The 14,166-nt window shown below is 41.3% G+C and overlaps 2 non-coding genes across 2 annotated transcripts; both read right to left on the bottom strand.

Moving 5' to 3' along the window:
- Positions 1-3,262: 3,262 nt before the first annotated feature.
- On the bottom strand, positions 3,263-3,369 carry LOC112535241. Its single transcript, XR_003079413.1, has one exon. It is a non-coding gene; the product is annotated as a small nucleolar RNA R71 (small nucleolar RNA).
- Positions 3,370-4,829: 1,460 nt separating this feature from the next.
- LOC112535244 lies at positions 4,830-4,935 on the bottom strand. Its single transcript, XR_003079416.1, has one exon. It is a non-coding gene; the product is annotated as a small nucleolar RNA R71 (small nucleolar RNA).
- Between the last annotated feature and the right edge of the window lie 9,231 nt (positions 4,936-14,166).

Genomic DNA, 14,166 nt, shown 5'->3' with positions numbered 1-14,166 from the left:
AATGGAAAAGGACTCCTTGTGTGATGGTAGATGATGTGTCAACCATCAATGTTTATCCTTCTCGTATACTTCCTAAATTGGGAATGACTGCAAAAGATATGAAGCCATCTGACATGGTCATAAGAGCTTATAAAGAGACTAAAAGAGATGTGGCAACACTAGTAAAGACAGGTCCTATAGAATCCTAGGTTGAGTTCACTATCTTGGTTCCTATAAGTATGGAAAGAGGGTCAAAAGAAGTCGGTCATGGCCATTAATATCTGGTACAGTTCCAGGGATGAGTGAAAAGTCTAAGACAACGGTGCCAAGGATATTTGGGTAGATAGTGTTTCTGATAAAGAAGCGAAGTTAGAAGCTAAAGGTAATGACAAGGGGCACAAGAGCTAAAGCAGGTCAATAAAGGGCCAGAAGAAGAGGACAATGGGCTCTTAGAAGAGCTGAAGCAGAATAAGAGGACAACCGACATATGGGAGTTGCTGATGCACTCATAAGACTATAGGAAGGCTCAGATTCAAGCCTTGTCTAGCATCACTATAAGCACAACAGCTACCCCCAAGGAAATGATCCAAATGGTAACTGACAAAATCATGAGGATGATCACTTTCGCGGATGAAGGTTTTCCACTAGAGGGAAGAGACCATAATAAAGCTCTCTACATTGCAGCTGAAGTAAAAAGGAAAAGGAATCCTTGTGTGATGGTAGATGATGGGTCAACTATCAACGTTTGTCCTTCTCGCATTCTTCCTAAACTAGGAATGACTGCGAAAGATTTGAAGCCATCTGACATGGTCACAAGAGCTTATAACGAGACTAAAAGAGATGTAGAAGGGACATTCTCAACACTAGTAAAGACGGGTCCCATAGAATCTTGGGTTGATTTCACTATTTTGGACATCCCAAAAACTTTTGCTTTGTTATTGGGTAGGCTATGGTTCATACCATAGGAGGAGTTGTTTCTATTGTGCATCAAAAGGTTAAATTTCCTTATGAAGGAGAGATAATCACTGTCAATGCTGAAAGTCACAAGTTCGTCTCAACTATCCAAGAAGCTTCCAAAGAGCTTGATGCCTCGATTGGGTCTCAAGTTATTGTCAATGCCGAGGTCTTTTAATAGGCATCATACTACACATGTTCTCATACCTAATTGTTTACATTTTTGTGCATGATTATCTCATTTTATGCTAGAATCACCTGTCTTTCGTTTCCTTTCACGTTTCATATCATTTTCGAAGAACACTATCAACAATCGAGGGAAATACGGGTGATTACGGACCAGAATCCATCAAATTGGACAAGGAATAGCACCCCGAGGGTTGAGGACGGTTTGGACTCCGATCGTGCTGAATTGCCAACTAGCTGCCTTCCAAGAGTGCCTTCTTGCATGGTTTCCGTAGCCACCACGGCCTCCACCATAGCCTGTGGTGACTCAGCACCGGCTTGAGCACGGCTTGGAAGAGGTCAACACAACGGAACCCTCAGGTTCAGCATGGCCTAGACTCTGCCCGTGCTGACCAGCACAGGCTTGACCACGACCGTGCTGAAGAGATATATAGGCAAAAGTTTGATTTGGTGAGTGAAGGCTCATTTTTCCTGCTAATTTCAATATACACTCAATTCACTTGTTTTCTAGACCTCAATTGTCGACTTTGGGAGATCAAATTCATCAGTTGAGGGAGGATTACACTTATTTTCAACATCGATTTGAACATCAAAACAACATTTGAGAGCATTCAAGAGGCAAATCAGGGTTTGATATTTTGGATTGGAAAATTGGGGTTTCTCATCCAACTTGAAAGAGAAGGGTGTACACGCCTTCAATTTTCTTTTCCTTATTTGTTCCTTATTTTGCTTTAACTATGAACATGAGTAGCTAGATCTTTTGAACCCATTGGGGTCTTTATTATTGATGGATTATGCTTAGTTGTTAGATTTGTAATTGCCATTCTTGTAATCTTTTTGCTATTTAGTAATAAAGTTTGATTCAGTTAATTTGAGACGTTGAATTAATTGTCTTTTGGGTTGTTTCTTGACATTGAGAAATGCTTGTTACAACTGGAAATTGAATAGTAAGAACTGGTAGTTAACACTTAGAGATAAGGTTAATTCACTCACCGGATTAAGAATTAACAACTCTTAATAGATCTAAATCACGCTTAATGCTAATTTGTAATAATCTGATAGCAAGAGATTCCATTAGGTTAGTGCAGGTTTAGGAAGTCGGTAAGCTCGAAAGAGGAACCATGTTCGATTTAGGATTTAGGCACGGGTAAGCAAGATTGGTAATTTATAAAATCAACCTTTAGAATTCCATCACTTAGGTCCCCTTTGGGTTTGTTTCTCTCGTTCCGGTTGTCTTTCAATTGTCAATTGCTGTTTATTTATTTATTTGCGTTCATAATCATTAGTTAGTTAATTTAAACTTCTCACACTCAATTTCAGACTAGATAACATAGTGAACAGTAGTAACTCTAGGTTCACCCAATCTCTAGGGATACGACCTTGATACTCACTAGTGCTAGGCTGCATCGATAGATTCACTGCCTTAGGTGTAGGTTGCATAAGTAGCCCATCAAGTTTTTGGAGCCGTTGCCAGGGAAAAGTAACGGTGAACTAGAGTGAATTGTTTTTTTGTTAATTTAGTCATTATCTATTTATTTATTTATTCTTTACTCTTTATTTTATTGTTTTAGTTGATTGGTGGTTGTTTAGATTGTCGGTTTCAGGTAGTTTATGACCAGGAGCTCTAACCCTGATCCCATAGAACCCTTATCTGACCCAGAGCGCTCTCTCAGATTATTGAGATGACGTTTGCAGGCAGTTAAAGGTTGGAGTTACAGTTCAGGTTCATAAAGCTAATGTGATGGAGAACCACAACCCCCAGGCCGATGACGATCAGTGGACGATGTACGAGTTTGCTCGACCATCTTTGGATGGGACGAAAACTAGTATAGTTAGACCTGCTGTAGCGGCCAACAATTTTAAGATAAAAGCCAACATTATCCAAATGATCCAGCAGAGCGTGCAGTTTGGAGGATTGCCCAACGAGGATCCTAATGCACATATCTCTAACTTTTTGGAGATTTATGACACATTCAAGATAAATGGAACAACCGATGATGCCATTCGACTGAGATTGTTTCCATTTTCCTTGAGAGACGGAGCAAAGTGATGGTTGTGATCTCTTCCACAGTAGATGATTACTACCTGGAAGGCATTAGCCAAAAAATTTCTATATAAGTATTTTCCTCCCGCTAAAACTACTAAACTTAGAAATGATATATCTTCTTTTATGCGGTTTGATGATGAAAGCATGTACGATGCATGGGAGAGGTTTAAGGGCCTTTTGAGATGTTGCCCACATCACGGATTGCCAGTGTGGATGCAGGTTCAGACCTTCTACAGCTGGTTGAACCTTGCGACGAGGCAGATGGTGGATGCTGTAGCAGGTGGGGCGCTAAACAGTAAGAAGCCTGAGCAGGCTCAAAACTTAATAGAGGAAATGGCCATGAACAATTATCGGTGGCAATCCTCTAGGAGTCGACCAGGAAGAAAAGGAGTGGTCAACCAAGTGGATTCTACAGCAGCCTTGGCAGCTCAGGTAGAGCTTCTAACCAAGAAGATTGACCAACTCCAGATGCCGGTTCATGCAGCGAACGTTAGCTGCGAGTTTTGTGGTGGCCCGCACTACAGTGCGAACTGTACTACGGGAGGTATGCTTCATCTTCTTCTACTTTTCCATCTGTTTCTGCTGTTTCTTCTAATGTTGAACAAGTTGATTATATGGGGAATGCCCTAAGGCAGCAGAACAACCCTTACAGCAACACATACAACCCTGGGTGGCGTAATCATCCCAACTTTAGTTGGAGGAACGATAATATCCAGGGTCCACTAGGTTTTCAGAGACTTCATCAGCAGCTGCAACAACAGCCAGCTAGGCCTGCACAAGCTCCTCCTCCACCAGAAAAGAAGTCAAATTTTGAGGAGCTTATGATGAAGTTTGTGACGACTACGGAGATGAGGTTCCAGCAAACTGATAGTGCACTTAGGAATCAGCAGGCCTCGATTCAGAACTTGGAGACTCAGATTGGCCAAATCTCTAAGATGTTGTCTGAGAGGCAATAAGGAGCGCTCCCTAGAAGCACTGAGTCTAACCCGAGGGAGCACGTGAATGCCATCACTTTGCATTGAGGTAAGTTAGTTTCCGCTCCTTCTAAGCCTGTTTTTGACGACTCCACTATTGATGTGCAGGTTGAGGCGAGCAATCAGGTTAAGGAACCTGAGGGACAAAAGGTCAAACCGATCCCAGTCATAGAATATCAACCTAAGATTCCTTATCCTGCTAAACTCAAACAAGCAAAAGCACAAGAGCAGTTTAGTAAGTTTTTGGATATTTTTAGACAACTGCATATTAACTTGCCTTTTATTGACACACTGAAGCAGATGCCAAAGTATGCGAAGTTCTTAAAGGACATACAAGTTTGCTAGGCCCTCTCTAGCAGGGACGCAAACTGGGATAGTGAGGCCTCCCGTGGCGGCCAATAATTTTGAAATAAAGCCGAATGTAATCCAGATGATCCAGAATACGGTGCAATTTGGAGGATTGGCGAGCGAAGATCCGAACGAGCATATCGCCAACTTTTTGGAAATATGTAATACCTTTAAGATTAACGGAACAACTGATGATGCCATACGGTTGAGGCTGTTTCCTTTTTCTTTGAGGGATAGAGCGAAAAGATGGCTGCAGTCCTTGCCACCGAAAACGATCACTAACTGGACTTCTTTAGCTAAAAAGTTTTTGAATAAGTATTTTCCTCTTGCTTAAACTGCTCAAATGCGAAATAACATATCTTCTTTTATGCAGGGTGAAGGAGAATCGATGTACGAAGCCTGGGAGCGCTTCAAGGACTTGTTAAGGTGTTGCCCACACCATGGTCTTCCTCTCTGGATGCAAGTGCAGACATTCTATAGTGGCATGAATACAACCACTAGACAAATGGTAGATGTAGCTGCATGGGGAGCTATCAATAGCAAAACACCTGAGCAAGCCCAGGATTTGATAGAAGAGATGGCCACCAACACTTATCAGTGGCAAACTCCACGGGCTAGAGGTCCAAAGCCCGTTGTATATCGGGCTGAGGCAGATCCTACAGTAGCCTTGGCAGCATAAGTAGAGCTACTTTCCAAAAAGATAGAACAACTTCAGATGCTGGTCCAAGCAGTTCAGCCCGGATGTGAATTTTATGGTGGACTGCATTACAGTGCTAATTGTAAAGCGGGAGGTATGTTTGCATCTTCTATGCCTACTAATGGTTCTAACGTTGAGCATGTTGATTATGCAGGTAGGCAGCAGAATGATCCCTACAGCAATACATACAACCCAGGGTGGAGGAATCATCCTAATTTTGGATGGAGGAATTCCAATAACCAAGGTCCACCAGGATATCAGAGGTTGCATCAGCAGCAACCTATGCATTCTGTTCCTCATCAACCAGGAGGTAGTCAATAGAAGAAACCTAACTTGGAAGAGTTGATGACGAAGTTCATTACAACTTCAGAGAACAAATTTCAACAAACGTACACTGCCATTCGGAATCAACAAGCTTCAATTCAGAACTTAGAAACTCAAATTGGGCAGTTGTCTAGGATGATGGCTGAGAGGCGGCCAGGCACGCTTCCAAGTAACACAGAGTCTAATCCAAGGAAGCATGCCAAAGCAATTACTTTGAGATCAGGTAAGGAACTTCCTAGTCCATCTAAGCCTTTTACTAATGATGATTCTGATGTGCAAGTGGATGAGTCGAAAAAGAAAGACAAGCCTGAGGAGAAAGAAAAAGGAGCAGTTCCATACCAACCTCTTATTCCATATCTTGCAAAACTCAAGCAGGATAAAGTTGATCAGCAATTCAGTAAATTTTTAGATCTTTTTAAACAATTGCGGATTAACTTACCTTTTGTTGAAGCTATTTCGCAGATGCCAAAGTATGCGAAGTTTTAAAAGAAATTCTAAGCAACAAGAGGAAGTTAGAGGATTTGGGATTGGTAACCTTGAATGCAGAATGCTCAGCAGTGTTTCAAAGTAAGATTCCAATCAAATGACGCGATCCAGGGAGTTTTACTATACCTTGTTTGATTGGGGATAAATTGAAATTGCTAGCATAAGCTGATTTGGGAGTTAGCATTAATTTGATGCCTAGTTCATTATTTGAGGAGTTAGGACTAAGCACTTCTAAGCTAACTCCTACCAGGATGAGTATACAACTAGTAGACAGAACTGTTAAGTACCCGAAAGGGATTATAGAGGATGTGCTAGTTAAAGTTAATAAATTTATATTTCCTGTGGATTTTATTGTCATGGATATGAATGGTGAGAGTGATGTCCCATTGATCCTAGGTAGACCATTTTTAGCTACATCTAAAGCTTTGATAGATGTTAGTAGCAGAAAGCTAGAACTTAGGGTAGATGATGAGAGCATTACATTTGATTTAACTAAATCCTTGAGATACCCATATGAGCATGATGGTACTGTCTGTTCGATTGATTTTATCAATGATATTGTGGAATCTCAATTGTAGGAAATAATGGTTGATGATCCTTTGCAAGTGGCAATGCAAGAAAATGAGGATAATTTATCCAATGAACAAGTGTTGGAGCAGCTAGAGCACTTATTAGCTACTGATGTTAATGATGAAAAGACTGATGGTTTTGTTGATCTTGACAGGTCAAGAGTAAAGACGCTGAAGCCTTCTTTGGAGGAGCCGCCCGTTCTTGAGTTGAAAGAGTTGCCAGCGCACTTAATGTATGCCTACCTAGATGAAGCAAAACACTTACCGGTTATTATTTCTGCTCATCTCACACCTGAGGAGAGGGAGATGGTGCTGTGTATTTTAAGAAGGTATGCAAAGGCATTTGCGTATAAGACGGCTGACATACTAGGAATAAACCTGAGTTACTGCCTTCATAAGATTTTGATGGAGGATGAGTTCAAACCGGTGGTGCAGCCACAAAGGTGGTTGAACCCTCATATGAAAGAGGTGGTTAAAAAGGAGGTAATTAAACTTCTTGATGCAGGTTTAATTTACCCTATTTCTGACAGTGCTTGGGTGAGTCCTGTGCAAGTGGTTCCCAAGAAAGGGGGCATGACGGTGGTGAAAAATGAAAAGGAGGACCTGATCCCTACATGAACGGTAATGGGCTTTTGGATTTGCATAGACTACTGAAGCTTGAATGACGTAACCTGAAAGGACCACTTTCCCCTTCCTTTTATCGATCAAATGCTTGAGAGGCTTTCAGGCCATAAGTATTATTGTTTTCTTGACAGTTTTTCTGGTTATTTTCAGATTCCCATAGCACCAGAAGACCAAGAGAAGACGACATTCACTTGTCCTTATGGCACTTTTGCCTATAGGAGGATACCGTTTGGCTTGTGTAATGCGCCTGCGACCTTTCAATGGTGTATGATGGCCATTTTCCATGACATGATAGAGGAGTCGATGGAGGTCTTCATGGATGACTTCTCTGTATTCGGTAACTCTTTCTCCCATTGTTTGCAAAATTTGGAAAGGATGTTAGCTAGGTGTATTGAAGCTAACCTTATGTTGAATTGGGAAAAATGTTATTTTATGGTCCAAAAGGGTATAGTCTTAGGACATAAAGTGTCTGTAATACCCGAAATTTTTATATATTTAATAATGAATTTTTATTTATGTTAATTTTAACTTCACTTTTATTTGGTTTAATTTGAAATGATTTAATGAAAATTTTAATATTAGTCAATTGAACGAGTTATTTTTCTATACTCAATTAGTCTGAAATTTTAAGATATTAATTAAGTAAATTATTTGAAGGGTAGAATATATTTTTGGTTATTCTAATTTCTCCACAATGTATATGTATATGTATAAATAAAATTATATATTGAAAAAATTATGGTAGAAATTGTAAGGGATGTTTTAATAAAAGAATTTTAGGAAAATTGGTATTCTAATTGATTAGTGGTATTAAATTTTAAGTTGGAAATTTATTATTTAAATTAATTTTGTGTTAGGACAAAATTGGAAATTTATTTTGAAATAAGGATTGAAAGTATAATTTTATTTTTGTGGGGTTTTAATAGAAATTTGTGAATTTGGTATTAAATAAATATGTCGGTCAGGGGTATGTGTAATTGTGTTTTTTCAATAATTCTAATTTGGCCCAAATTAATTAGTTAGGGGTTTAATTGAAAGTCTAAAGGAAAGTTTATGGGTTAAATTAGAGTTCTGCTGGATGAAATTGTAAGTAATTAAGAAAGTTGAGGGACCAAATTGTAATAAGAAAAAGTTCAGGGGTCTTTTGTCGATATAGAAGAAAGGAGAGAAGAGAGTGTCGGGGAGAGAGAAGAAGTCGGGGGGAAGAAGAGGGAGGCTCGCTGCCGTCCGTGGCAGCCGGTGTTCCGCGTCCGCTTGGGCCTCGGCGAAGCTAGCCAGTGCCGGCGAGCGCGATGGAGATGGTGGCGGTAGCCAGCAGTGTCGGCAGGCGGCAGAATCGCTCAAGGAGAGGCAGCGACATCTGAGCATCGTTTCAGCCATTTCCGGCGGCCTTTCATGCCGATCTCGGTGGCGATCGGCTCCCCTTGGAGAGAGCTTCCTTTTGGCGGTGGCGGCGTCAGTTTTGGTGGCCGGAGGAGGGAGTTCCGGCGAAGTGGTGGTAGCCGTGTTTTTCGGCTTTGCCGGCGAGCTCCGGCGGAGGATGGACGATCGAAGGACGTATCCTGACTCTCCTCAGCTCAAGCTTCGCATTGGCACCGGTTTCGTGGCGATCGGGCTTCGTTTGTGAATCGATGGTCGAGATCGTTCGTAAATATCTCTGGACGATCGGGTGTCAGATCGGAAAATCAGAAGTGGGGATCGTCATCAGCGCGTCGTTGTGCGTCCGATGGTGTGTTCGGATCGTCGATCAGACTCCGGCTGCCGGAGGTGAGTCGACCGAGCGATCGAGCGTCTCGATAGTCCGTTTGTTCGGCTCGCTCCAACCGAGACACCGGAGCAGAGTTAGGAGGTCGCCCAATCTGTGAGTTAAAGTCATATATCGCTTATGCACGTGTCATGCATAAAATTTGATTTGCTACTGTAACTGTTCATTTGCAATTCCAATTATTCATTTAATTACTATTATATGCATGATGCTTTTTAATTACTATTTAAATATGTTCTCCCTTTATCACCAATTTTAATATTGCATGATGACTCGGGATGAGGCTTTAGTAGAACAGGCCACCTGATGGGTTACATCAGGACCGCGTGCGCACCGGTAATGATCAGAGACAAGTAATAAGGATATTATGGATTTGTTTGCCCTGATCGAGCATTGCTCTCTGGGCTGAGTTCAGTTGATTGCCGGAGTTAAGGTCCCTGATCGAGCTTGCTCTCTGGGCGCCAACTTAGTTGGAAATCAAGTGTTCAGGCTGGAGGTAAGGTCCCTGATCGAGCTTTGCTCTCTAGGCGTCAGTCCTGTTGGAATGAGAGAGTTGAGATATAAGTGACCAAGCTGGAGGTAAGGTCCCTGATCGAGCTTTGCTCTCTGGGCGCTAGTCCTGTTGGAGTGAGAGAGTTGAGATATAAGTGACCAGGCTGGAGGTAAGGTCCCTGATCGAGCTTTGCTCTCTGGATGCCAGTCCTATTGGAGTGAGAGAGTTGAGATATAAGTGACCAGGCTGGAGGTAAGGTCCCTGATCGAGCTTTGCTCTCTGGGCGCTAGTCCTGTTGGAATGAGAGAGTTGAGATATAAGTGACCAGGCTGGAGGTAAGGTCTCTGATCGAGCTTGCTCTCTGGGCACCAGACCTGTTGGAATGAGAGAGTTGAAATATTAGAGGTGAGCTTAATCGAGATGTAAGTTTTGAAATTAATCGAGATGTTGATTTGGGCTTAGGGTTCTACTGAAGTACTCCATCCCGTTGCGTGTGAAATACATTTTATTCAAGCATGGCATGATACATATGTTTTAACATGACACGTATGGTTTGCGTGATTTATTAATTATTTTAAAATTAAATGAATGTGATATTGAGATGTTTGAAACTGTTTTAGATATATGATTTTAGCTCACTCTCGAGACTGATAGTCTCCATTTACTGTTTTTCAAATTCGTGACTATTAATCTTCCCTCGACTCTTACTCAGTAACCCGACTTCTTCATCATCGGGTGGTGTTTGATTTGGTATGTCAAATTATAAAAATCTTAGATTCTCCGCAGTAGTAATAGTAGATGTATTAGTTGTAAATTTTCTGAGTTTCGGGTCTCGCCTAGTTCTTCTGGCAGACCGATTTAATTGTGTAAAATTTAATGTTACTGTAATTTATGGCGTTAATAATAGTAAAAGTTGAGATGAGATTTGTTTGAGTTGTGAGTGTTAGGCTTACTACGGGATTCGGTGGCCTTACGCCTACCCATTCCCTAGTGCCGGTCACGGGCCCTCGGGTGGGGTCGTGACAGTGTCACATGCAGGGTTGGAAGTAGATAGAGCTAAAGTGGAAGTTATAAGTAAACTACCTCCCCCTACTTCGGTTAGGGCTGTTAGAAGTTTCTTAGGGCATGCAGGGTTCTATAGAAGGTTCGCTAAGGACTTTTCTAAGATTGCTAGGCCTTTAACTCAATTGCTAGTAAAAGATATACCTTTTGAATTTGATGATGATTGTTTAAAAGCTTTTGAGTTATTAAAGGAAAAACTAACCACGGCTCCCATCATGGTTTCTCCTGATTGGGAGCTGCCCTTTAAGCTTATGTGCGATGCTAGTGATTTTGCAGTTGGAGCTGTTTTAGGCCAGTATAAGGAGAAGAAATTCCAGCCTATTTACTACGCTAGCAAGACGCTTATAGATGCCCAAGAACACTATACAACCACAAAGAATGAGCTCCTAGCTGTCGTGTTCGCTTTTGACAAATTTCGTTCCTACCTTATGCTGTCAAAGACAATTGTTTACACGGATCATTCTGCTTTAAGTATTTATTTTCAAAGCATGATTCTAGGCCAAGATTGATTCGTTGGGTTCTTCTATTACAGGAATTTGACTTGGAAATTAAGGACAAACGAGGAGCTGAAAATCTTCCAGCAGACCATCTTTCTCGATTAGAGAACCCACACTTGGAGGAGCTTAATGAGCAAGAGATCGATGACTTCTTTCCGGATGAGCACTTATGCTCAATGCAGGTGGCAAATGCTATTCCTTGGTTTTCTGATTATGTAAATTATTTGGCTGCAAGGGTACTCCCAAAGGGTATGATGGTCCAGCAAAAGAAGAAATTCTTTGCTGACTTGAAGTATTACATTTGGGACGACCCCTTCTTGTTTAGAATTTGTGCAGATCAAATTATCAGGAGGTGTGTATATGGGGAGGAGATCATTCAAATTCTCAAGCATTGTCATGAGGGACCGGTTGGTGGACACCAAGCCGCAAACCATACGGCCAAGTCATGAGATGGAAGCAAGTGATTGCAGGTCGTTGCATCGACTTCGCATCCCTGGAAAGAGTGGGATTGGTTCAGGATGTGCGCACTCTGTTCGAGACTCTGCTGTATGTGTGATTCTTTGACATCATTGAGCCAACCTACCATGAGCTTACAATTGAGTTCCTCAGCACCTTCTTCCTGCAGCAACAGATCACAAACTAGCATCAGCCTGATGCAGTTTATTTCAGACTTAAGGGAAGGGAGTTCTCAATGTCAGTCCCATAATTCAACATGCATTTGGGATTATGGACTGAACAGGAGATCTTGGGGGAGGAGTATCAAGGATGCCTCTACATTAACCCAATATCCTACGACACCATGTGGGACTCATTGGTACTTAGGCCGGAAATATACTACCCAAGCAGGTCTAAGGCGTCTAGCCTTTCGGATCATCTTTGCATCTCCACACCTTATTAGCTTATACCATCACAGGTAGAGAAGATAGTTTTGGAGCGGTAACACAGACCGATGTCTTCATCCTCTGGGCTATGAAACATTAGAAGAAGTTGGACTTGGGATATTTATTGGCTCATCAAGTCCGGTCATTGATAAGCATCATACTATACATGTTTTCATGCCCGATTGTTCACATTTTTATGCATGATTATCCCGTTTTATGCTAGAATCACCTGTCTTTTGTTTCCCTTTTCATTTCAGGTCATTTTCGAAGGACACCATCAGTAATCGAGGGAAATACGTGGGATTACGGAGCAAAATCCATCAAATTGGGCGAGAACAAGCACCCCGAGGGTTGAGCACGGCCTGGACTCCGGCCGTGCTGAATTATCAAGAGGCTATCCCCAATTGTGCCATTTCGTACGCCTTGGTAGCCACCACGGCCTCCGTACGGCCTGTGGTGGATCGCTCGGCACGACTGTGGTGGCTCAAAGACAACAGACTTTGACAGATTCAGACCTGACTGGACTCGTACGTCTTGAATCAACTATATAGGCGATTTTGGATTCTAATAAAAAAAGAGACGATTTTTGGACTCAATTCCAAGACACACACTTAATCAAATATTTCCTATACCTCAATTGTAGACCTGGAGAGATGAATTTTCATCAATTGAAGGGGGGATTCCACTTATTCCAACATCGAATTGAAGATCAAGACAAACTTTGGGAGCATTCAAGAGGCAACTAGGGTTTGAGATTTTGAATTTGCAAATTTAGGGTTTCTCATTCAGCTTGAAAGAGAAGGGTGTACATACCTTTAATTTGTTTTTCCTTATTTTGTTCTTTAATTGCTTTGACTATGAACATGAGCAGCTAGATCTTTTGAATCCATTAGGGTTCACCTTTGTTGATGGATTATGCTTAATTGTTAGTTTTTTATAATTGTCAATTCTTGCAATCTTCTTGCTATTCAGTAATAAAAGTTTGATGCAATTAATTTGAGACGTTGGATTAATTGTTTATTAGGTTGTTTCTTGACATTGAGAAATGCTTGTTACAACTGGATTTTGAATAGTAAGGACTGGTAGTTAACACTTAGAGATGAGGTTGATTTACTCGCCGGATTAAGAACTAACAACTCTTAATAGTCTTAAATCATACTTAATGCTAATTTGTAGTAATCTGATAGGAAGAGATTCCATTAGGTTAGTGCAGGTTTAGGAATCCGGTAAGCTCGAGAGAGAAACCGGGATTCAGTCGGGATTTAGGCAACGCGGGTAAGCAAGATCGGCAATCCATAAAATTCATCTTTAGAATTCCATCACTTAGGCTCCCTTTTGGATTTATTTCTCTCTTTACAATTGTCTTTTAATTGTCCATTGTTGTCCTTCATTTACTTAATTGCACTCATAACCATTACCGGTATGTTAGAACTTTCACACCCTATTTCAGACTAGATAACATAGCAAGCAGTAGTAACTCTAGGTTCACCCGATCTCCAGGGATACGACCTTGATACTCACTAGTGCTAGGCTGCATCGGTAGGTTCACTGCCTTAGGTGTAGGTTGCATAAAGAACCCATCAAGTTTTTGGCGCTGCCGGGAACCGTGAATTGAACTAGAGTGAATTGTTTTCGTGTTAATTTAGTCATTATTTGTTTTATTCATTTATTCTTTAATTCTATTATTATTTATTATTATATTATTTTTGTTGATCGGTGGTTGTGTGGACTTTCGGTTTTAGGTAGTTTATGACCAGGAGCTCAAACTCGAATCTTATAGAGCCTCTATCTGATCCAGAACGATCCCTCAGACTCTTAAGGAAGAGGTTGCAATTAGAAGAGGAGGAGATTGAGGTTGAGATACCTGTGGATAGACTAGACACGATGGAAAACCATGACCCCACGCCCGATGAGGATCGAGGACGATGTACGAGTTTGCTCGACCATCTTTGGATGGGATGAAAACTAGTATAGCCAGACCGTTATGGCCAACAATTTTAAGATAAAGGCCAATGTTATCCGGATGATCCAACAAAGCGTGCAGTTTGGAGGATTGCCCAATGAGGATCCCAATGCACATATCTCCAACTTTTGGAGATTTGTGACACATTCAAAATAAATGGAACAACCGATGATGCCATTCTACCGAGATTGTTTCCATTTTCCTTGAGAGACGAGCAAAGAGATGGTTGCAATCTCTTCCACAATGTATTTATCACTACCGGAAGGCGTTGGTCAGAAAAATATTTATATAAGTATTTTCCTCCCGCTAAAACTGCT

The sequence above is a fragment of the Ricinus communis genome, chromosome 1, assembly GCF_019578655.1.
Source record: "Ricinus communis isolate WT05 ecotype wild-type chromosome 1, ASM1957865v1, whole genome shotgun sequence".
Taxonomy (NCBI): Eukaryota; Viridiplantae; Streptophyta; class Magnoliopsida; order Malpighiales; family Euphorbiaceae; genus Ricinus; species Ricinus communis.
The sequence above is the reverse complement of the archived record's forward strand: the minus strand, read 5'-3'. Positions and strand labels throughout refer to the sequence as shown.